Raw genomic sequence first — 25867 nt, 5'->3', positions numbered from 1 at the left:
TGCTCTTCAACCCTACTCTGTTCTTAGTTACTCTCCTTATATCAAAGAAGACATTTGGCATTTGTTTTTTAGGGATTGGCTAGCTTCACTTAGCATAATCTGCTCTAATGCCATCCATTTCCCTGCGAATTCTATGATTTTGTCATTTTTTAATGCAGAGTAATACTCCATTGTGTATAAATGCCACATTTTTTTTATCCATTTGTCTATTGAAGGGCATCTAGGTTGGTTCCACGGTCTTGCTATTGTGAATTGTGCTGCTATGAACATCGATGTAGCAGTGTCCCTGTAGCATGCTCTGTAATTTTAGTGAAGGAATGGGTGAGCAGATCTGTAGTTCCAGGATGCTTGGTTTAAGTTTGCTTTTTTTTAATTTTGAGGGGAATGAGACAATGCTTCTTGAAAGGAAGGGATGAGAGATGCTTGTGTGGAAAATAAAGACATTTTGTGATGTTTAGATGGTTGTCAACATATTGCCCCATAATTCCAACTTCTCTCCCCCTAACACTTGACTTCTTCACAATATTACTTCAATGGTTTAATATACAAGGAAAAAAAATTTAAAACCACCTTCACATCTTATTAAAAAATACATGCTTAGAGTAAAAAATTTAACAAGAGACCATAGAAAAAGAAAAAGACAAAGAAAAAACTCTCCTTCCACAATTTCAGCATAGAGTTCCTGGTTAAGAATGTTAGCTAGCTGTGTTGTGAATTGTTAAAGGCTTCTCTCGCATCTTTATCATGTAACATGCAAGATGGAGACTGTGGAGATATCTGTAGGCATTGACTAAAGAAGTATAATTTGGTGAAATAATTAAAAGACATTCTCTGTACATTGAAATTTGGAAAAATCATAAGTTTAATGCTAGCAATGATGGGAATCATAGTCTGTCTATGACTATGTATTTATCCATAAAACCCATCATTAAGACAATTTTAAAGATTTTTTATTCTTTCTTGGGGAACCTTTCTTTTCAGTATCCTGAGAAATTGACCTATTTTTTTTTTTTTTTAGAGCTATCACAAGTAAAACAAGTGAAGGCAGGTCACAATGGGCCTATTTAAGGCAATATGCTTGTTGGGGATTATTTTATTTTTATTAATTTTTACTTTAATATGTATGTATGTATGTATGTATATATGTATGTTTGTGGTGCTAGGGATCAAATCCAGGTCCCTGTGCATGCACTCTACTATGGAGTTATATTCCAAGTCCATTGTTTAACTTTTTAAATGGACAATTTGAAATATAAAAAGTAGAAAGAATAGCATAATGAACTCTACACACCTTCAATAGCTGATTTATTTACCTTTTAAAAAGACATTTAAATATGAATGGGACTCTGTTAAGGAGAATTTTAAGGATAAGGACAAATTTTGACTTGAGGATCTCATATTTATTTGAATTTATAGAACATGATGCATCTGTGATTTAGATTAAAAAAATCAGAGCAAAATACATATGTAAATGAAGTTTTTCTATAATCCCCTTTCATTGTCTTTATTTTATGTTTCTCTCTTTCATTCTGCTCATTTTAAAAATTTAAATTCATAAGGTTTAAAACCTCTGTGGTATATTTGAATTTTAAAACATGTTTCTTAGAGATCCAAATAAGTAAAGTTGTAACAGTAGCATAGCAGAAGATTATTTTATCAAGTGATAGCAGAAAATCTTTTTGTATCCAGGATAGTTTATATCTGGTACCCTATTGAATTCCATTGTCTAAGTAGGTATTCATTAACTTTAAGGCAACAGATAGGAGCTCCAATACATTGAACATTTGTGTGTAACATGCATATGGCATATAAGTGTTGTTTTCTACAAACATTATTTTTGCAGCACTCTGGATTAGATGTTGGTAGCTCCATTTTACAGATAGGGAAACGAACGCTTCAAAAGCTCAAGGCTTTGATAGCTTCTTATTTTGGAGCTGGGAGTCTGAAATGCAGTCTGCCTAACATTACACCTTCTCTTACCCATAATGTGGCCTGCTGAATAAGTTACTAAAAATGATAGTGAATGAACAGCACGATGTGGGAAAAGGTGGGGTAGGAGAGAAAGTAAATTTGAGTTAAATCAAAAGAAATATTTAGATAAAAATATCACATCTAGTGAACTAAAACCAGGCTATGTGAGTTCACTTTAACTTCAAGAACATCCCTGTATTTACTAAGTAACAATAGAGTTTCTATTTTATTTAGACTCTTTTTTTTTTTCATAAAAAGGAAGATTCTTTTTATAGCCCATAACTGTTTGCCTGGCTCTGGAATATGGGAAATCTCTGAAAGATGGGAGGGGCTTTGCTCATTCCTACCCTGAGTTACTATGAAAACATGTCCACAGGAATGAAACAAAGAAATATGCCAAACAAGGAAAGCAAAAGGACTCAGGAGCAGATATTATCAGTGCTTGGAGAGGCAACATCTGCACAAGGTTGTTAAGATGTAGCTAGTCAAGATGGCCGCTGCAGTAACCACAGGCTATGGAGGAGATAAATGGTTGACCCCAGCCTGTGTCAGGCTAGGATTGATGCCACTATCAGCCCTAGTGCCTTCCCAATGATTTTTTAAAAAAATCTTTGATAGAGTGTGTTATCTAGTTACTGGCACGAGGGCAATAGCCTGGAGGGGTGAAGGAAAAGGAAAGAATAAAAGGTCACTCCAGGAGGACAGTCTCTGTCGGACTAAATGAGAAAAAAGGATCTGGCTCAAAAAGGGAGGGAATAAATAAATAACAATAAAAGCGGCTGCTAGGTGCATGGATGGGATAAGTGAAATTGCTGTTTCCCTTCTCACTTTCTCTCTCTCTCCCTCTCCCTCCTTCCCTTCTTACTTCTCTCCTCTCCTGCTCACCTCTCTCTCTCTCTCTCTCCCATCCTCCTTTCATTCCTTCTCATTTTTAAAAGCAAAGTTCTCTTGCAGCAGGGGTGGGGTGTGTTAGCAGTCATAGCTATAGATTATTTTCCTCTTGAACTTTTGTAATGTTCTGATTGGGATTGTTAAGTCTTTTTTGTAAATCTCTAGGAAAGGTGAAATGAAAGGCCTTAGTGAGCACCCCCGTCTTCCTGTAAGATAATAGTGATTCAAGAATGAAGGGGGAAAAAAAAAAGCAAAATGAAATTCCTCCAGGTAATGGAAAATGTCTTTTGAGTATGCCATCAATAATTTATTTATGGTGAATATGTGAACTCAAATCTTCGATGATTCCTGTCTTCCTTTCCACATTCATTCACATAGACACCCCCACAGGTGTACTCAAGTGCACAGTGTTTTTCATAGGTACCTATATATACTTCTGGAACGGTGGGAATAAAATTCCTTTTTGCTCTGTATTCTGTTGCTGAACCAACAGAATTCTATTTCATTGTAATAGGAACTTTAATTGGCTCCTTTTCGCTTTGAAAAAAATTTTTACAGGGTAAAAAGGAAATAGGGAGAGCTGAAGCAGTATTTATGTCGAAAACAGTACAGCTTTAATTAGTTGAATTTTTCTATTTATTTGACTTGGGAAAATCTAGGCACACACCCTTGTCCCACCCCCAGCATGAAGATTTTTTGTTTGCTTATTTTTGGTACTGGGGATTGAACTCAGGGGCACTCAACCACTGAGCCACATCCCCATCCCTATTCTGTATTTTATTCAGAGACAGGGTCTCACTGAGTTGCTAAGTGCTTCGACTTTGCTGAGGCTGGCTTTGAACTCATGATCCTCCTGTCTCAGCCTCCTGAGTTGCTGGGATTATAGGTGTGCACCATTGCACTGGCACTCATTGAGTTTTTCTAGGTGGTAAAACATTGGGACTTCAGGCTGAAGTGAATCCATAGTATGCATATTTTCTTTTGAGAATTCTATGGCATATGAAAGTATTGGTCCTCCCATTACATTAAGTGAAATAAATCAAACTCAGAAGGTCAAGGGTCCTATGTTTTCTCTCATGTGTGGAAGCTAGAGAGGAAAAAGAAAAAGAAAGAGGAAGGGGAATCTCATGAAAGTCAATGGGAGATCAGTAGAGGAAAGGAACTCAGTGGTGGGAGGTGGAGTGGAAGGAGGTGCTGGGGAGTAACAATTGACTAAATTATATTGTTATATTGTGTGTATGTACAGATATATAATGAATCTCAGCATTATGTACAACTATAATGCACCAACGAAAAAATGGGGGGAAAAAGAAGCAACTCTGTGAAGAGTAAAACAAAATTCAGCAGATTCCATCCTTTTCTGAAGCCATAGGATTTTAGCAACATGACTCTCTGGCTCTGTGACATTGTTCTCACTGGTCAGTGCTGTTCAGGGTCATCTTAAGCATCCCTTCCCCTGTCAAAGGCTTCAGAGTGGCAGAAAGAGCATGAGACTCGAGGCTGGAAGATGTGAATTTTAGTCCCTGCCAACATTTACTAAGTACTTGGTCTGGGACTTAATATCTCAGAACTGTAAATTTCTCCTTATATATATGATGACAACAGGGTGTTGTCATCATACATAGGCTAACATCATAGGCTAACAATAGCTTCCTGCAGCAATTTTAAAGTTTAAACAGGTATTCAGGTGTGAAAACCCTCCAAAAGTACTAAAGCACTACTCGAACCAAAATGTTTACATCAGTGTGGACTCCAGTGTGTGTGTGGTGGTGGGGGGTAGGTTATCTGTCATGTGGCCAAAATACCTGCCCAGAGCAGTGTAATGAAGGATTTGCATAGCACAGAAATGAAACAGTGTTTCCTAGAAGTTTCCTTAGGATTATTTAAAGTGGGAGCAAGATAGGAGAATGAAATGTTAAGGCTAGATGAAGAATATGTGGCATGTATTTTTTGAACTTTTAATAGTTATTAGTTGGCAGTGTAAAATATATGCTGTATAATTTCATATCATGAAAGGTTTGAGACACCCAACTTAAAATAAAAGTTTATTTTGTAAAGAATTTCTCTCTTTTATTGCTATGCAAATCATATATAACGAATGCACAGATCTTCAGTGACTGTTCATGAATATATATATATATATACCAGGAAGTCCATACCTGTCATGGTCCTAGGCAGGACATTCTCATTCTCCAAGGAAGCTGATTTTGCTTTCATTGCTTATATTATTTTATTTTGCGTGAATGGTGATGCCAAAACTAAATCTTTAGAAATTTAATATTATTTTTATTGTTTAAGGAGAATATAGGAAAGGGAAGGACCAAGCAATGATACTAAATACCTGTTACATGTGAGGCTCTGAGTTGGTTTTCACTTACATCGATTAACTCAGTACAAGAACCCTTGAAAAACCTGCATTTTATGAATAAGGGGTTGAGAGCTTAGAGGAACTTAGGTGACTACCAATGGCCACACAGTGAGCATACGGTGAAGTTAGGGTATGAGTTTGTGCTATCTCCAGGGCCTGTTTTCTTCAATTGGCAAAATAAAACAAATGCAAAGATATGGGAACTCAAAAGTCTTCTGTGGGATCAGAGAAATACTGAAAGTCCACATTTTCAGAATAAAAGATCTAAAGAAAAAGAATTTATCTCCTGTGACAGGAACAAGCTATATATACCTTCTGATTGGAGATTCAGTCTGATTTGATCATCTTTCTGTTTCTGAGGGTGCATTTTTCTCATCATTTCAGATTTACAAAAACTTTCCTATTATTGAGGCTAGTTTTGATATTGCTCAAGGGCATAGGCTACACAGGTTTGAAAGCAGAGCCTCTGGCTTCCCCTCTTTCTAGGGTTTTGTCTCTGGGTGTGTTCCTCTGCTTCTGCAAGTCTCACTTTTGGCATCTGTAAATAGGCTAATAAGGTGGATCTTTATAGAGATATGGAGTGTAGTGAGTTATAGGTATGAAAGTTTAGCGTGATGTGTGGCTTCTACTAGTGTCCCAATCAGTGCTTATCATTATTGTTACTATTTTTTTAATTTTTGCAGCCTTATGCCTTCATCCCTGAGTGCTATCATTGTTCTGGTTTTCATATCAATATTTTTCAAATCTACGTACATCTATTTAATGTACTACCAAAATGGTAGGATCTGAGTGGATGACAAAGCAGTCAGATTCTGAGACTATGCCATGTCCATGTCTTGTCCCCAGCCCTCAAGGGCATCCTGGGCTTTGCTGGCTGGTGCCCTATCCTGATGCCCTCATGTCATCTGTGCCTACTACCATACCTATTCCTGATCTTGTTCTTGTTTTCTGTTAGATTGTGTATGTGTCTCAGGGGTACTCCAGGCACCCAGTACTGTGCCTGGTTATTAGAGGGTCTACTGATCCACTCTTTGTTGAATGAGTAGCATTTCCAAATTTCATTTCTGGACAAAACTCCTGATAGTGTCATGTATTTTGCCAGTTTTAAAGTTTCATAACATCTCAATCTTCTCTTTTCTTTGGGGAATGAGAAATATACTTCAGGAGTTTTCTAGACAACTGAAAAATTTCCCTTAAAATATCAAACCTTGTTTATTTTGGATATTATCTTCTAAAACATGAAGTTTTTTTCTGCCCTGTTAACTGACTAGAGGTAGTAGTATCAAATAGTCATGCTTCTGGATGATTAGAATCAACCTTAGTTAATTTGCTTTTTTAAAAATAATACTTAGGGCTGGTGATGTAGTTCAGTGGTAGAGCTCTTGCCTAGCATGGACAAAGCCCTGGGTTTGATCCTTACTTCTACAAGGAAAATAAAAGGTGGAAGATAATACCTTTGCCCTAAGTCATAGTACTGAAATTGCAAGAAGGAGTTCCTCACTAAATGGCCCATGACTGTATTGACAGATTTCATTCCATTCTGTGTTATTGGACTGCAAGTCTCCTGTCTGGGTGCTGTCAGCAGCCTCTACTGCTTTCTAATTGCTCCTTCACAAGCTGACAAAATAAGAACATTTAAAAAATATATATGCAGAATCTGAGTGCTGTCTTGAAGGACACTTTCTGAAGAATGCACAAGGTTTTGTGTATGCATATTGTGACATATTCTCCTCTCCCCATTGCTCACCAGTCATCCTCATGACTGAGACTGTGGAAGATTGGCTTTGCTCCTCTCTATATTCAGCAAGGCTGAATATAGCTGGGAGTGAGAGCACTTGCCTAGCATATGCAATGACCTGGGTGAAAGAAACAATATGGTGTATCCATAATTCCAGAACCAAATGCAATTGCTTACATTTCTGAATTTTCTAACTTAAGAGGTAATTATAGGTAGACATGTTTCTAAAGAAAAGTAATTTTTTTTGGTATTTATTCCATTAAGTTTATTTCACTTTCTCAGTTTTATAATTGGAAATATGCTAACTAAAAATAAATTGTTAACAGGATCAGTGCTATTTGTTAATTAAAAACTAAAGTACACTCTGATTCCTTAATGGTTACTGTAAGTTATTTTTGACAAATACAACTTGTATAGCTTTTAGAGATAATTTTGAAGTGATGTTCCTTTATGACAATAAAGGAACATTTAAAGATTTTATTTAGTATCTTAAAAGAAATTATAACCCAATGGTTCTTGTTATTTCTATGGGAAGAATATCCAGTAATAACAAAAATATCTTTGGATGGAGTCCAACTTTTCTGCTTTCTCCTTCTTCTTCCTCCAGGTAGGACTCTGAATCATCTTTGTTGATTTGGCATAACCCATGGGCCTTTTCTCAACTTTGGTTTGGTGAATGAAAACCTTGAGAGTCTATGTTATTTTTAGTTCATAGATCCTGAACTTCCTCTTCTTTGTAACTGAGATTTCTTCTCCGTTCTTGGAGGCATCCCAGATTAGGTTATAATTTCTGCTTTTACTTTTACTTGGTCCAGAAATGCCTCTGGCAACCGATACTCCTACATTCTCTAGCAGAACACTGGTTTCAGGGAAAGGGTAGTGGTTCTGAATTTCATACTGATATTGGCATCCAGGAATGTTCAAGGTCAAGAAACTGCACAGGATCACTGCACACAGGACTATGCCACAAAGTTCAGAACAATGCCCCCCTCATTTCATGACATCATGCAGGTGGAATTAAATTGCAGGCTACCTGCAAGTGTTCTTTTATTTCAAGCTCATTCCCTCTGTTTTATTTCTTTCTCAAACAAGTCAGAATGCCTTAAAGCCTTCTTCGTTAAGGAGTAAAGCAAAGAGCTCCCTTCTAGGCCTGCCTCTTGGGGAAACCACTTGGTTAATAATGAATTCACTTTCATTCAAAGGACCAGAGTTTTAGTTAGCAAGAATCCACGCCATTTCCCCAGCTTCATTCATCTAGTCACTGTGTTTCCTTCTGGATAATGGAATTACCAATAAAACATAAATATTTTCATCTTGTCTTTCTACTGAGCAATGGCTGGGGCTGAAGTCTCTGTGATCTTGCTTTATTTTGCCTTATGGTTAGCCTCTTTGTCATAGCTCAGAGTTTCAGACCTGCCTATATAATCCAGGTTGCTGTAGAGCAAAGGACTTCATTAAGGTTTTCTTGCTAGGTTTGAAAACAATTAGAACAGCAACTAGAAAGAGTTAAGAGGGCCCCCCCCCCAAACCCTGGAACCAAACAGACATCACAGAACAGGGATAGCAGGTAAAGTGGTTGCTATAAACACTTTCTCTTGAAAGCTGTGTCTTTTCAATAAACACACTGTTAGGCTCTAGCAAAATATTTCCAGTTGACTTCATGGGTGGTGCACTGCTAGAAGCTGTTAGCTCATGCTCGGTTAAATTTCAAATGTCAAAGCTCATTAATAGTGATTTTAGCCAAAGACAGCTTGTAAGGAGCTGTGCAAACTTAACTTCCTCAAATAAAATGAGAAGAAAGATGAGCATTTAACATTGCTTTTCCTCCCTCCCTCCCCCGCCCCTACTTTCTTCACCTCCGCTTCAAGTTTATTTTGGGTTTTATTGACAGTAGGTTTCAAGTTTATATTCCACATTTCCCTTAATTTGCCTTGTCCTTTTATCCACCCCCCCCCCCTTGGGAAACAGGCCTATTACAAAGGTGTTGCAATGTTTCTTTGAGTTTTAGGAGGAGTGTGTTGTGTGTTTGAAGCAGGCCTGGAGGAGTCTGTGAAAGTGTTAAGGCAGAAGGTTCAGCTTTTGAGAGAAACACACTGTGATATGATTATGTGCTCAGATGCCGCTTCCCAGCCCTGTCTGAATACAAATGTAAAAGGAGATTCTGGTTACACAATAATGATGTTTCAAACTAAAAATACCAGTACTGGAAAGCATCCCCATTATTTGTAATGTGGCCAATTCTCACCACTGTGGTTACCTGGAAAATTAAGCGGAATAAAAGTTTTTTAAAACCTGGTCTAAATTTACTTGTGCAGTTGTGACCATGACTCAACCCAGCTGCTGAATTACATTCCATAAAAAACTAATTAATGATTGAGCTATTGATTATAAATTTCATATCAATATGGTGTCCCTTTTGATTTTGGATTTTCTTAGCAGCAAACTTTATTGTGCTCCCTGTCTGAATTGTCAAAGGCAGTCTGCATTGAGTAAGCAATGACTGGGACTTTGGCATGTGGTGTGAGTGTCTGGAGGAATCCAGGCAAATACCTTAGAGGTGGTTGGTTCTTGAATAGATGTTTTGGAGCCTCTCTGTAGCTTCAGTGCTTTTGAGGAATTTGAGCTTGGGTTGAATCAAGATTTCTGTGTGATTGTAATCAGGGTAAAGGGAGAGTATAGTGGGAATAGAATGTAAGGTGAGTATCAGGAATCCTATTGTTAGCAGAGATTTCTTCTGAGGGTTATAGAACTTCCTGCTTGGGGGTAATCATTGGTCTCAAATGGAGGTTATGAACCGTTATCTTTTTTTTCCCATTTTTTTTTGACAAAAAAGTCAATTTTATCCTTCCCCAACAATTTGTTTAGATTTCAAGAAGCTGACTGATTTGGATAAATGCTGCTCTGCTGTGGCTGGGGTTGTGGCTCAACAGTAGAGCACTCGCCTCTCATGTGTGAGACCCTGGGTTTGATCCTCAGCACCACATAAAAATAAATAAACAAAATAAAGATTAAAAAAAAGAGGCTTTAAAAAAATGCTACTCTGCTACTAAAGGTGATTAATTGCAAATAGTCCATTAACTTGATATCAAAAGGAACCAGTTACTTTGTTCAAATGGACTACATTCAGATATTGTTCATAGATTTCAGTGTTTTTTTTTATATTTGACTCAAAGATAAATCTTTTATTAATATTGGCACCGAATATATAAATAAAATAAAAAGGTACACTGACAACTAAAATAAATAAATAAATAAACAAACAAACAAACAAATAAATAAAAAGTTTGTGTGTTTCTTTGAAAAGTCTGAAATATTTTTTAGGTATTTCTGCAAGTAGGATCTTGGGGACATTCCTAAAAATACTACCTTTTAGTTTTTATTATTCTCTACTTTTGTCTATAAACATTCAGATTTTGTCCTTCTAATAAAAAAAAAAATAAACCTGTTTGCTGTGATTGGCTTGCGTGTTGGGTGTTGGTCTCTTCTCAACAGTGAGCTTCCTGAGAACAGGAAACTGTATCATTTATCCTTTTGTCCTTGGGGTCTGGCAGAGTACCTGACCTGATAAATGTTTATTGGTTGAATTTAGTAAAATTTCATTAATTGATACACTAACAACATTATGGTTGAAATATTTAACTTAAGAGAAAAAAATCAATTTTATGGACTCTAACACATTAATTATCTGCATGCAAATAGGGGCTGCAAATTACAAATAAATGCTATCAATTTATTGAAGCACGTCTGGAGGCGTTCTGCTGGCAGACCCAGTGCCAGCAGTTTGTTACGCCTGAATGGATATTTTTTATAGTCCTTTAAAAAAAACATTAAATAATTTTAACAGAGGACAAAGAAATTTTAGGATTCAAAGCAAGAGAAAGCCTTTTAGGAGTTACGGAAACTCATGTTGCTCCCGTTCCACAGTCATAGGGCTGGTTGAATGTGTTAGTTGATCTAATTATTTGATAAGTGCCTACTATGTGCCAAGTATTGTGCCAGTGACTGGCAATACCTAATGAACACATGTCACCCCTGACGTTGAAAACTCAGAATCTAGCCAGGTAAAGCATTGAAATAACTATGGAGCACAAAAGTAGTTAAGAGCAGAGTGCAGGGCAGACAGAGAGATGGACAGCTTCTCAAGGGCCTGAGAATGTCACCACAGGGAGATTGAAATGGAGCCCTTTGAAAGATTCTCTGAAGAGAAGGAGCATATGTACCAGCATGGCCATGATGTGTTAGTGTGACTTCTGGAACAGTTTGAGGATGGTACCTGATCCAGTGGAGGCTTAGGGAGGAGGCCTGGGGAGAAGCTGGAGATGAGGCTAGAAAGACGATTATCGGGTAGTGGCTTATCTGCCTGTTTTAATCTGGATTTTTTTCAGTAGGCATTGGAAATCAGCTCTTATCTAAGCTCCGCACCTGTGTATCCTAAGTGTGTGTGCGCGTGTGTGTGTATGTGTTTGTAGAGAGAGAAAAAAAAAGAAGAGGGAGAGGGAGGAAGACAATGAATCAGGTTATTTTTTCATTTGTTTAAAACTTTGTTCTTTTAGTTATGCATATGAATCAGGTTAATTTTTTTTCTAGGAAGAAAATATTAGCAGTAGGGAAGAAAATGGAAGGGTGTGGGGAGACTGGAAGGGGAGGCTAGAGTGGCTATTGCATGAAATGGTCACTCATTTATTCATTTAATGAGTTTTTGTAACCTGTGATGTGCCAAGTGCTGTGTTAAGCTCTGGATGCCTGAACAGAAATACTAGCTCTGCCCAGAGTCAAGAAAATCCAAATAAGAAATGAGAACTCCTTAAACAAAGGTAGTTAGCACTCCAGATGAAGAAAAGGATGAACTAAGAGGCATTGTGAGTAATGACCACTATTTGATGACTGTGGGATGGATGTCATAGGTGAGGGCAGGAGGGGTTGTTAGGTGACTATGGTTTTGGAGCTGAGGAACTCTGTAACTTGATTGGTATTGATGACTAAGTATGTTGGAAGGGAACTATAACACATATCATTGCTGAATGTTCAATATAACATATGGATGATGACGTCAGGCCATTTAGAGAGTACCCAAACTCTCCTTTCACTCAGAGTTTGAGACATAGGTGTGAGAACTGGGGCTTTCTTGTGTTTGTGGGAGCAGCAAAGAAAAGGACCAGTCCTACCTATGTTCTAGATTTCTTCCCATCCCTTCTCAGCAGTGCTGGAGATCTAAATGGCCCCAACCTGTTTTGAATTTTCTATCTCTGTCTAGCTCATCTTCCTCAGTATGCTGTTTAATCTGAAATAATGAATCCCAAACTCCCCCTGACCATTGTCTGACCCCATTTACTAAGTGGGTGGGTTTCTTCTTCCCTCACAGCCATATTTGCTGAAAGGGTAGAGACGTTGGCTGTTTCCGGGGTCCTGACTTCCAGTGCATTCTCTTACAAGCTTCTTGGCCTCAATAGCCACTCCATACTAAAATGCCTGCCCAAGATCTTCCATGACCTCTGACTAAGAAAAAAATTGGTTGTAAGTCTTCACAGTACAACCTGATTCAAATGTGTTACTCTTGGTGGGCCCCAATACTCTCCTAACTCCAATGTAATCCAGTGTGATTTTAAAACCTCAGAATGTATTAAAATTTTAAGACCCTTTATACCCCCAGATGGCTTGGAAGTCTCAGTGTGTGAAGTGAGACCTGGCTCTTTCTCTCTTCTTTCCATCTTTTCCCCTAGTTCTTAGAAGTCTGTCAAGGAAGAGTGGCATGGCAAAAGGAGATATCCTGTGTGGCAGGTAAACTATCTGGGTGAGGTGTGCAGTTGTTAGCCTTCTCATGGGTCTTTTTGTGGGCCCATCAGATATCCCTGCTGGGGTACTTTGTGACTTTCTCTGACTGGAGAGCTCATAGTTTTCAGAGTGGGAGCTGTGCTGCTCTCTAGACAACCTGGTCTGCCTCTTGGGAAAGCTCCCTTTCAGTCATACCAGACCTGTGCCCGTTGGAATCCCCATCCACCTTTGTCCCTTGTGAAGTGGCACATAGCTTGCTCCCAAATCAGTACTCTTATCTCTGCTACTAAGCAGGGACAGCTCCAGCAAGGCTCTTGCCTTCAGATGTTCTAGGTGTGAATCAAACACTGGTGCCTTTTCCAATAAGCTGTCCCATTAGCTCTCTGGAAGCTCCTCTTGCTTGTCTTAAGTGCTGCTGGAGAGGGGACAGAACACACCACAACTTACCAGCATCATGAGTAGTGTGCACTAAGGACTGCAGCAGGAGGTACAAAGACCCTGGAAGCACAAGAGGAGTGGGGTAGCTCTGTTTGGGAGAGAAGGAATGCTAGTAAAAGCTTTACAGAAAGGGCTGACCTGGTATTTTGAAGAATGAATTTGTCTGGTGGAAAGGGTTGATAGCCTTGCTAGATGAGGTAATAGCAGTAATGAGGATAGAGAATGTGAAATAGGAGTGTCTGACGACTGTAGGTGATATCCATGCACTCTCACATACCGAGCAGGAGCGATGGAGACGTGAATGAGGACTCAGGCACGGGGCTTGTAGATGCACATACACTCACACCCTCGCAGACACAAAGTGTATAAGCCCACATTCCAAAGACACATGTTGAGAGTTTCCTTCTTTTTATTCTTTCACTGTTACTGAGACCTTGAAAAACTTATTTAACCTCTGTTCCAGTGTATTCACCTAAAAAATGAGGAAATCAGATATTTCATAATTCCCCAATATCAAGTGAGGTTCTATAAAGGCACTGAATGAGCTGGATAATTTTATTGTTTTTAATCCATTGGTTTGTTCCATAGAACTACAGAACAACTTAAGAATGTTGGTAATTTTATGAAATTCAAAGACGCATCTTTTTTTCAGTTTTAAAAAGTTGTAGTAAAATATGCATAACATTTCACATTTTTAACCATTTTAAGTGCACAGTTCAGCAGCATTAATTATATTTACATTGTTGTGCAACCATCACTACCATCTATCTCAAGAATGTTTTCTTCCCCTTCTGAAACTCATACCCATTAAATCTTAAGTCCCCATTCTGTTCTCTCTAGAACCACCATCCTACTTTCTTTCTCCATAAATATAGCTACTCTAAATACTTCAGTGAAGTGGAATTATGTACTATAAATATTGCGTTGTGTCTCACTTTTTCTCTTACCGTAGTTTCCTCAAAGTCCACCCATATTGTATATAGCATGTATCAGAATTCCCTTTCTTGTTAAGTCTGAATGATATTCTATTGTATATACTGAGCTTAGTGCATTCATCTGTTAATGAACACTTTCTTGTGTTGTTTCTGCCTTTTCAATACTGTGAATAAGACATGGATGTACAAATCTCTTTGAGATCCTGCTCTCAATTATTTTAGGTGTATGTCCAGAATTTCTTGATCAGAGGATGATTCTATGTTGAATATTTTCAGGAACTGCCTTACTGTACTTCACAGTGACTACACCATTTTTCATATACGTATGCAAAGTACAATTTTTCCACATTCTTTCCAAACTTTTCATTTTCTACTTTTTAAAAAAATTTTGATATTAGCTATCTTAATGGATGTGCAGTGATATCTCATTGTGGTTTTGATTTTCCTAATGATTAGCAATATTAAAATCTTTATATGTTCATTGGCCATGTATATTTATTTATTTATTTTGAGAAATATTTGTTCAAGGCCCTTTCCAACTTTTAAAATTTAGTTTTATTTTGTTATTGTTGTTGTAGGAGTTATTTATATATTCTGGGTATCTCCTACATGGAATACACAATTTGCAAATATTTTCTCTTATTCCATGAGTTGCCTTTTCACTCTTTAGTTTCCTTTGATACATAAAAGTTTTTAAATTTGATGAAGTTCAACTTACATGTTTCTTCTTTTGTTGTTTTATTTTTGGTGTCATATACAAGAAATTATCGCCAAATACAATGTCATAAACATTTCACTTACATAAAACAAGCAAACAAAAATAAACTGTAAGTTAGTCTAAGTTCTATCTTTAAAATTGAAATGTTTAACCTGCACATTATAATTAAATTTCTTTTTTTTCACTCTCAATATTATATATGCTAAACATACTTTGGGTGCCTTCTTATCATTTTCATTGCTTAGAGAATCAGGCAGGGTTTCAATTGTTTATCACTATTACATTGTCTTCATACGTTCATAAATTGTTCAGAATGTTTAGAATAATGTTTTAAACTAAGCAAGGCATAAATTTGCTTTGGTCTCTCCATGTGAAAAGCTTAAAGACTTGTAGATTGGTTGTCTATAATGAAAAGGAGGAGAGAGTAAGAAGGAAAGGTTAATTCTTTCTGATTGACAAATAATGTGGGATTCTTCCCACTACCACCTATTTAATGTTCCTTTTGTTGTTGTTGTTGTTGTTTTTGTTGTACTATAAATTGAATCCAGGGGTTCTCAACCACTGAACCACATTCCCAAGTCCTTTTTTTTTTTTTTGAGACAGAGTCTCTCTAATTTCTTAAGTCCTTGCTAAATAGTTGAGGCTGGTTTTGAACTTGCCATCCTTCTCCCTCAGTGTCCCTAGTTGCTGGAATTATAGGTATGCAATCCACAGGCCCAGTTCACCTATTGATTTTCTAAAACAAAACCAAAAACTACTTTGAGTAGATCCCAGACAGGGGAAATTTCAACTGAGGGAGGGTGGTGTTAGAAATGGTCAATTATTTGGAATTGGGTAATGAGAGAAAGATGTGCTACATGCTTGCCAGGTTTTTCTTGGGCTCTATTGATGTGTATCTTCTTTAGAATACATAGAGACTACTTCATCCAAAAAAAAAAAATTCTAAAGGGCAAAAATCACTTTGATTGGACTCTGGTCCTAGCTCTACCCTTACTCAATTCATTAAATAATCTTGTAGTAGTCACTTAGTTTCACATTTATAAAACGAAGTATTGATAAAGATATCTAAACTTTTATTAGCCCAAAGTAATATGGGGGGCATATTGGAAGCTGCATTTCCTCCCATTGGGAAAATGGGGATAAAAAGTTTCTATTTTTTTAAGGGAAAGTACATCCACAGGAATAATTAATCCTCAGAAAGTTGGGCCAGTTGATTTTCAGTAAAGGAGAAATTCCCCAATGTTGGGAGAATTCTGGGAAAAGATATTGTGCATTCATTTCTGAGAGGTGTTGTGGTCTGTGATGCCTTTTAATATGGCTCCTTGAATTAGCTTGACCTTCAGTTCTTGGGCTGTTGATTACTTTAAGGCTCATTTCACGGGGGTCTCTGTGGCTTTTGAAATCCAAAACCAGGAGGGGCTTTTTTGGTGATAACTATGCCTGCGGATTGTTTAGTATTTGCCAAGAATTCTGAGTTTTCTGCCTTAAAAGCACATAATAAGAAAAGTTTTTCAAGTATTTGTGTAAACTTACATGTATATGTTATATGCCTGTGTTTATACATTGTGTGAAGAGTATACAATGAATTCCAGGTGACTCTAAAGCAAATGATAAAAGTGGATTTTGCTGTCTGGAATTATATTAAGCTTTATGAATTTTTAGAAGGACTTTGAAATAATTTGCTTTATGAGTTTTCTCTGAAGAGTTTACTGCAAAGGAAAATGCACATATTTCATTAATCTCATTTATCGACAGTCTGAGCAATAAATTATATATATATATATATATATTTTAAATCTTCAAGTACATTTCTTTGATATATTGCTTATGTGATAACCAATTTTGGGATGTTTTACTTGTTATCACAGGAAGATTTAAATTATGTCACCAACTTCTTGCTCCTTTTTCTCATATTAATAACTGGCTTATGGAAATTTGAAAAAATAAAATGCAGCTATTTTCAACCTCATGTCAAAATGGCATGTGGTTTTGATCCTGAGAGTGGAAGGTTTCCATCAGACTGCTCTATCTGAAATATCTGGGTCTATTTCCTTCTTTGCCTGGACTGCTGTTACTGGTAGTTGGTGTTATTCAATTATCTCTACATTTTAACCTTGGTGTTTACCTCTAATGCTGCTCAAGTCAGTAAGTGATTCATTGCATCTGAAACTAATAAATAAAGTTTGGAGGGAAAGGGACAATGTGTGGCAGATGCATTTGGATTAAAGTGAACAATGGATTTTAAACTGGTCTCTAAGAAATGCACTTAGAATGTAATTACACATTCATGATTATAGGTGTAGGGACCATACTGCCTAGTTCATAGTGAGCACCCTGTGAAGGTTCACAGATGTGATGGTGATGGTGATGAAGATTATTTTAACCAACCTGCATCTGCCCTGCAATGAACAGGCAAGCTCCTTGAATCTTAGATTCCTCAGATTTCATCCCAGCTCTGAAACACTGCTTTCTGGGTTTTCTCATTCCTCAAATCAGACTAATAATTTTATGGTATTAGCATTAACAGAATAATACTGCGCATTATTGAAATCAGAAAATACATGCATGAATATTTAATATTACACAATGCTGCTTTCAGAAGATTTAAAAACTTAAATTAACATTTCATTTGCCCTTCCTAAAAATTACATAAGTCTCTATTCTGAAGCTTAAGGATACAGGAGAGAAAAGTTATTTAGTCGAGGCCAATGAAGATGCCAGATGCAGGATGGATTTCTCTGACTTCTAAAACTTGGTTTTCCCTTGCAGTGAATTACTCCCTCTCTCCCACTCCTCTTTCTTCTCTTTCCCTCTTTCCTCCCTTCCAGGGAAGGTAAATAAAAAGTCAAATCCTCTTCTCTCCTCAGGAATCAATGTTTGTGGAGAAAGTAGTGCTATTAATACCAATTATATTCAAATACCATTCTCAAAAGTAGAGTCAGAATATGGACTTTCAAAAATTCTTAGCTTCTCTCAAAGGACGCACATCATGGCTGTGTTTCGCATCAGGTGATTTTGCAGTTCTTCAGCATAGATAAAAAGAGATTCTAGTGATATAGAAGTCCTTGTGGCATGAGCTGTTTCTTTAGTAGTTAAAACTCTTCCTGAGTGAATAGAAGGTCTGCATCTAGTCTTCATTTACACTTCTTAGCATCCTAAAGAATTTCATATTTCCTCACATGTCCTGTATGTGAGAAGTCATTTCTGCAGTGAGAGAACCTGCCTTCTCTCTAGTAATGGCCTTCCAATGTGATCTTGTTATCTCCCCTTTAGAGAAGTTACTTCAATGAAGGAGGAAAAAGAAATTGTGTTCTCTGTAAAAATTGCTCTTCAAAGAAGGCCATTATGGTGGCACATTAGTTTTCTATTGCTGCTTAATAAATGACCACACTCTGGCAACTTAAAATCATGCCTATTTTTTATGTCACCATTCTATAGTCAGACATCTCACACAGTGTAGCTGATTTCTCTGTTCAGGGTCTCACAAAGCTGAAATCAAGGGGTCAGCCAACTGCATTCTCATGTGAGGCTCAAAGTCTTTCTCCACACTCATTCAGGTTGTGTGCAGAACTCAGTTCCTTGAGTCTGGAAGAAGTAGGTCCTCATTTTCTGGCTGGCTGTTTGCTAGGGACTACTTTTAGCTTCTAAAGTCTGCACTTGGACCATAGCCACATGGTCCCCTCTTAGTCACATGGAAATTTTAAGACCATTGTCAGAATCTCTTTTAAGCACTTACCTGCCTAGGCAAAGTTCATCTCCCTTTTGAATAACTCAATCAACTGACGTCTGTAAAGAATTACATTTGCAAGAACTTTTTGCTATTGCCATATCACATAAGCTAATTATGGGTAGGATATCCCCTCATATTCATAAGCTCTATTCCCACTGAAGAAGAGAGAGTTATAGGGTATGTGTACTGGGGTTGAGAATCCTGAGAGGAGCATCTTAGAAATCTGCTTAATGTACATAGTGTGTTAGAGGACTTGAGAAGGTCACTTAGCCTCAGTGAAAGTTGAACTTCTGCTAGTATTTTAGGGATCTGCTCCATGTCTTTCTGGACTCCACATATTTCATTTAAGTTCAAGGAATGGACTGATAATTCTCTCCTTGAAGACTTTACTGGGGCTAAGTTGGCTCCAGTCTTCCTTTAAGCAGCTGAGGCATGGGGTTCCCCATAAGGGGTTCCTTCCATGAGGTAATCTGAAATCTTAGAAGGTTACCTAGTCCTGTAGGCAGTTTCCTCAAGGTTACGGTGTGGTTGATGTCAATGAGAGAAGACTTGGTTTAGTTTGGTTTGGATCCAAATGTAAGGAACTGTCATGGAGTAACCTGAGACCCATAAGTGTGTCTAGTCAGCTTCTTACCCTCTGTGAGCTATGGACACCACTCCTCCAAAAAGGTGGGCAAAGAAGAAAAGGGAAGACCCACCAAGGGAAATCAATTTGTTTGTGATAATTAGAGACCTACCCATTCTCCTAATTGATTGTTCACCACAAAGTAGCTTGACACTTCTTTAGCCTGGGAGCTAAATATAATCAACTTTTGTTTGTTTCTTTGAAAAAATTTTTTTTACCCTTGAGGAGATCATTATTTCTATTGTATGAAGATGGTAGCCCAAACATTCAAAGTAATTAGAGCAGATGGCAGTGAATACTTTTATAGTAAAATACACTGATGCTTATAAACTGGTTTTCATTCTTTGGGCTTCTTTCTTTTTTTCTTTCTTTTTCTTCCTTGCCATGATATATTCATTTTGCTTCCCTTCAGGTATAAAGGGGAGGAAAAAAAGAAAAGGAGGAAAAAAAAAGGTTTCCCTGGTGTATGAGACTGAGAAGCTGTCAAAGGTTCATAGCAGGGAAAGTGCGCTCCTGTGTATTCAATCACTGAAATTAAGTGTTTTCAAAAGCGGTGCAGTCACGGGTCCATTGCATGGGGAAATAACATGTTGTAGTCCATCACTTAAAATGTTAACCTTGTCTCTTACTAGTGACTAGGAGCAGAAACACGTGCTGCATGCTCGCTGGTTAAATGGCAGTGTGTCAGCTCTGTGAAAAAGGCTAGCGTGTATCTGTCAATCTTCTGATTCGACTCTGTGTGTGTGTGTGTGTGCATGCATGGGCACACTTGCGCATGTGGGTGGCATGCATACACACACACATTCACACATGTACACACATATACACACACACCAGCCCATACTTGCTCTTGCCTTTATGTGGTCTCCTGAGACCTGGTCTATTACTAGAAAATGAGAAGAATTGAACCAATTTTCAGTACTTTAGCATACATCCTTTCCTAAGATGTTTTTGCTTTCCAGTTCTATAACGGTATTATAATTACTTATTTTTAGTTACAGAATATTCCATTTGAACATATTTCAATATTGGTAGCATGTAGATGTATTATGCAGAGCATATTATGGTACTATACTGATAGTATGAATCAGAACATACCAGGCATCCCCCAGCTTTTTCTATAAAGAGTTAGATAGTAAGTGTTTTAGGTCTGGCAGGACATGCTGTAATTGTCATGAACAGAAAGCAACAAAAACAATATGTAAATGAAATGCTTAGGCTGTGTACCAACATCAAAATACTGTTGCGGCCAGATTTGGGCTGTAGAGTGTAGTTTGTGGACTGTTATATGGTACTGATTATTCCCCTTAATTCTCTTTTCTGTGACATGTAGAGAGCTTGCTATCCACCAGGTTTTATGCAGTCCCCTGCATCAGCAGGAAGGTCACAGCACAGCAGTGTCCCTTCCTTCAGTTCTAGCAGCACCTGCCTATCCTTGCTGTACACACAGGACATCAAGCGTGCTTCTTCCTCAGGGTCATCCTCAGATAGCCTCTGCTTTTCTCATCTAATCCCCTATCAGGGTCGAAGACCTGATCACTCAATATCATATAGTTCCTCCCACCCTGCCGCTCAACTTCATCTTGTTGTTTTTTTTCTTTCTTTCAAAGCATGCTATTTGTTTTACATATCTATCTATTATGCTACTAAAATATATGCTTCCTAAGATCAGTGATTTGATATGTTTTGTGTTTAGATCAGTGACTGGGGTATAGTGAGGGCTTAATAAATAAGTGTTGAAGGGGGCCAAGAGGAAGGAGGAGGAGAGGGAAGGGCAAAGCACTGGCAAATGAAATAGATCAAATTTTATATCACATATATTGTTGTATGTGTAGGTGAACAAATATGTCACAACAAATGCCACTATTATGAATAATCACAATGTACTAATTTAAAAAAGAAGAAAATATTTCTTGAATGCATTGGACTCATCTACTGTAGTTCAGGCAAGTCTGAAAAGAGTCTGTGATTATTAAATAAGAAAATACCTATTAGGTGCACTCATTAAATCTTAGTCATCATTATTAATTTTTTAACCTTAAACTTTAAACGGAGAAAGAAACATCTGTTTTAAAGTTGTGAGGAACAATGTAAGTCATTAGAGGCATCTGAGTAGCTATTGTTATCATTATTATTTTCTCCAGCAAGTGGAATGATCCTCAGATTGAAAATTCAGAAGAAATCATGTTAGAGACAATTTATAGACCCAAATAGAGGAGACCGTAGACTGTGAATCTATTCTGTTTGCAGACTTTGATGGTCCTCTGGAGTTCTGAAGTAACTTACCTATATGAACCATTGAGCTAGTATCAGTAATTTATGAGAAATCACAGAGAATAGGAAGAGTGTCAAATTAAGAGATAGCCTGGTGGATTGGTTCACTTTCTAAGGGGGACAAAGAGTAAGCTGGAACTGGGTATATGTCAATGGAGAAAAAGGTATTATTGGTATTTCTTTGAGTGTTCAATGATCTGGGCAGTTGGGAAAGAATTTCTCCTGTTATCTTCCTATCACAAAGGGTTTATAAGCATTGAGGAAAAAAGTGATCACTTAGGGCCAGCCTGAATTTTCTAGGAATAAATTATGCCAAACTAATTTAATTTCCTTTTTGTTCCCTAAAGAGTTATTGAGTTAATAGGATAAGGGCTCTATTAGTAATCCTGGATTTGTAGATGGTTGACTTTTCTACAATGACTATCTTTTGTTTCATAATCAGCTGAAGTAATCTCAGCCTGTGTTAATTTATCTGTAGTGTCCAGATTAAAAGTAGAAAAAGGGATTTCATGCACTGGATTTCACCTGGAAGGCAGTCTAAACAAGGGTCAGCCATCCAATATCCTGAACTCCCAAAGCACATTGGTTATGTTTTCAATTATTGAACTAATCACACTTTAATTATCTGGCTGTTTGTCTTTTTCTAAATGATAATGGAAACACCTTAAGATCGTGAATGGATGGTCACATTTCTCTGGAAGAGATGCCTTTGCATTAGCTTATGCACAAAAGGTTTGGAATTTTAATTGGTTAACAGGTATAATATCACTCAACATTTTAATGCCCTGTTAAAATAGCCAATACTATTAGTTAGGAGATCAAATATATAATGAATAGTGTAAAGACAATCATTTAACTATTAGTGGGAAGAAAACTAAGAATAAAAAACGAGAAAAAATGGAAAACTTTCTACTAACAAATTTCATGTTAGTTGAGAAATAACATATAAACATAAAATGCTACAAATCAAGAATGTATAAGTAATATTCATGTCAGAATTAAAGAAGGATCCCCTCACAAAATAGTGAAGGATCTCACAAAATGAAAGGTCAATGAATTAAATTAATTTTTCCTGATGTGTTGACACACACACCTGTAATCCCAGCTATTCAGGAAGCTGAGGTAGGAGGATGGCAAGTTCAGGGGCAGCCTGGATGTTATGGTTTAGATGTGAGGTGCCCCCCCCCCCAACAGCTCATGTGTGAGACAATGTAGAAGTGTTCAGAGGTGAAATGGTTGGATTATGAGAGCTGTAACCTTGTTAGAGATTAATCCATTTTATGGATTAATAATTGGAGTGGATTAATGGGTGATAGCTATATGCAGGTAGAGCATGGCTGGAGGAAGCAGGTCACTGGGGGCATGCCCTTGGGAATTATATTGTCCCTGGATCCTTGCACTTAAGCTCTCTGCTTCCTGGCTGTCATGAACTGAGCAGCTTTCCTCCATCACACCCTTCTGCCATGATGTTCTACCTCACCTCTGGCCTAGAGGTATGGAGTTGGCAAACCATTGACTGAACCTCTGAAATTATGAGCCAAAATAAACTTTTCCTCCTCTAAGATGTTCTTGGCAGTCTTTTGGTTACAGCAATGAAAAGCTGACTAACACATTGAGTAACTTAGCAAGACAGTCTCAAAAATGTAAAAAGGGCTGTGGATATAACTCAGTTATGAAATGCCCCTGAGTTCAATCTTCAGTACCAAATCAAGCCAAATCAAACACAAAAAAATGACAATAACTTCTATGTAGAATATTTGATAAAAGTAAAAATAATTTCATGTTCACGTCAAATTTTTGTAGTTATGAAGATATTCTGAATTATGGTATAGTGATTATAAACTCAAATAAGAGTTGACCATTATTTCAAATATATCTTAGGGGTACCCACTCTGTGCCAGATATTGTTATGGGAACTGGGGATACAGCAGAAAGCTGAGAAGCTCTTGTGAAACTTCTGTACAATTTAGTAGGGATTGACTGATGACAAACAAAAACAACAATGTATTGGATGGTGATAAGTACTTTGCAGAAAATAAAGGAGGGTAAGGAGGTGGAGAAAATGTTGGACACAGTAACTTGTCTGTTCCTATTTCCAAGACTTGCATACTGAGCAAGAAGGCATTATGGTGACGTGTCAAAACAGTTCTTCCTTGTCTTTGTCAGGCAGGAGATACTGACTAGAGAGATTCCCATAACCCACCTCTGCCACCCCAGCTCAGTGCATACGCTCACAAATAGGTCTTTGCTTTGCCTGATGTTTCAACTTGCTGATCAATGACTTCTTTCAAGATGACTCTGGTGGTGTTGCAAGTACATTTAAGGTGACAAGTAAGATTTGCAGACACTGCACATTCCCTGAAGTTCAGAGAAGTGCTGACATTTTGTAAGAAGAAAACAAATTGCATAAGCTTCCAAGCAGAGGCAGGAAAGTTAAATTGCTTTCTTTCTTTCTCTCCTTCCTTCCTTTCTTCTTTTCTCAGGCCTGTATGATTTGAACTAAAGATGAAGGCATGTGCTAGACAATTCTTACTCATCTATTTCCCTACCTGCTCCCTGTGCTTGTAAGTAAATTAGCTGCTTCATCTGCAGAATAGATATGACTAATTCTTCTATCAAAGAAGAAAACTAAAGCTAGCAGGTGGGCACCCTGGAAACTGAAGTGGGTAGAGCTTATGTTAGATGGAAATAAAAAGTACATTGGGCTATGAACTAGGTTCATGACAGAGCATATTCTTGACCAAAAACATCACCTTGGTTGACACCGAGCTAGTCTTTCAAGCTCACTCAGAGCTAGGTAACAAATATGAATGCTAATTATTACAATTTTAAAGTATTAATGAAAGGCACCATGGAATAAGTTGACACCCTTAAGTACCTAAGTACCTAATTGATTCCTGATTGTTTCAGATTTTTTTGCTGTGGGTGTCATGAGGTCTGGTTTTCTTTGTAGTTCTGTGGCTATGGATCTAATCACCTGGCTAATATCAGAAAGAGTTACAACACTGATGATCATTCTTCATAATTCTAATAGTTGTTCCACACACCACCCTACCCAGTCTGCTGGAAGTGAGGGGACTCAGACCAAAGACCCTGAGCTTTGTGTGCTGGTTTGTAGGAAACTTCTTAGTTTCCTTTTGGGAGGTATCTCTCTCTCTCTCTCCTTTAGCCCCTCCCTTGACTTGGTCCTCAAACTTTGAAGCAAAATTGTCATCAGAGGAGATCCACTTAAAATTATAGATCCCTGGGTGCCACCTCCTGAATTTTGATTCGAGAGCTTTGTGAGGATGTCTGAGACATTGCCATTAGGACGAAAGGACAGGATTATGCTAGAACCTTCTCTCTCTGACTTGGAAATTCAAACTTTTGCAAATGTCATTTTACTGGGGACTCTGAGCTGACAGTACAGATAACCTTGGCCACCTTGTTTTGCAGTTGATGTTACTGTATTTTTCCCACTGTCTCACCACTTTATTTCCCTCCAGTTTCCTCCTATTTGCCTCCCTTTCCTCTGTCTGTATTTGCAGGAGTGAATTGAAGGATTATAATAATGTATAACATATAGCCCTATAAGAAATTATTTTCCTTAATTTTACTTGATAGCTACCTCTACAGGGACATCAACTGGAGAGTTACACTTTTTCTTACTTTTCTAGTCTGTGGATGGTCATCAAGCAGACATCGTTCATATGTCTGACAACGATGCTCATGGGAAACCATTCTTTTTTCATCCTATGCCTTTCCATCTCTTAAGCAAGGATAAGTCATAGAATTTATTTTCTTCTTTGGGATAAAATGAAAAAAAAAAAAAACACAAACCTATGCCTTCTCCTATCCCAAAGCTCCTCAGTGTTTGTGTTGGTTCTGCAATTCAAAACTATTGGCTTAGGAGTCAGTAACCTCTTCTGGAAAATGTACTGGCCCTTCATGTAGCACAATTTTCTATTTTCTGTTAGAAATACTGCAGGGCACAATTCTCAACATAGGTACAGTTGTTGGCATTACAAATATCCTTTCCTTCTTAATGATTTCCTTCCATCTGCCTCTTCCACGTCACCAGAGGACCTTTTAGGCACTTCATTTTGCAGGAACTCAGGCTTTTCATTTGCTTGGAATCTGGACGGGAAGAAGACCATGTATGGAGAGGCACACACATGCAGTGTGTGTTACCTTGCGGGAATCACCACCTCTATTCTGGTTTTATTCTATTTATCATCCTAATAGTTCCATCACTTCACAAGATATTCAAACATGTTTTCAGCCTCTCACATGGATGAATACTGCTCTCTGTGATTTTTATGTCCTTGTTTTGAAAAAAAACATATGACTTTAGAGTGGTCCTACATTAACAGAAGAGACAAAAGTTCTGAGAGGAGAACTGCGGCTGGGATGGTTAGGGGCTGCTTC

The 25867-nt window shown here is 37.6% G+C and overlaps 1 protein-coding gene across 1 annotated transcript in view; it reads left to right on the top strand.

Moving 5' to 3' along the window:
* Pkhd1 (PKHD1 ciliary IPT domain containing fibrocystin/polyductin) overlaps positions 1-25867 on the top strand; it is a 427258-nt gene that overhangs the window by 94798 nt on the left and 306593 nt on the right. The gene's annotated exons all lie outside the window — the stretch shown is intronic.

The sequence above is a fragment of the Marmota marmota genome, unplaced genomic scaffold (assembly GCF_001458135.2).
Source record: "Marmota marmota marmota unplaced genomic scaffold, marMar, whole genome shotgun sequence".
NCBI lineage: Eukaryota > Metazoa > Chordata > Mammalia > Rodentia > Sciuridae > Marmota > Marmota marmota.
Note: the sequence above shows the minus strand (reverse complement) of the source record. Positions and strands in the feature narration are given on the sequence as shown.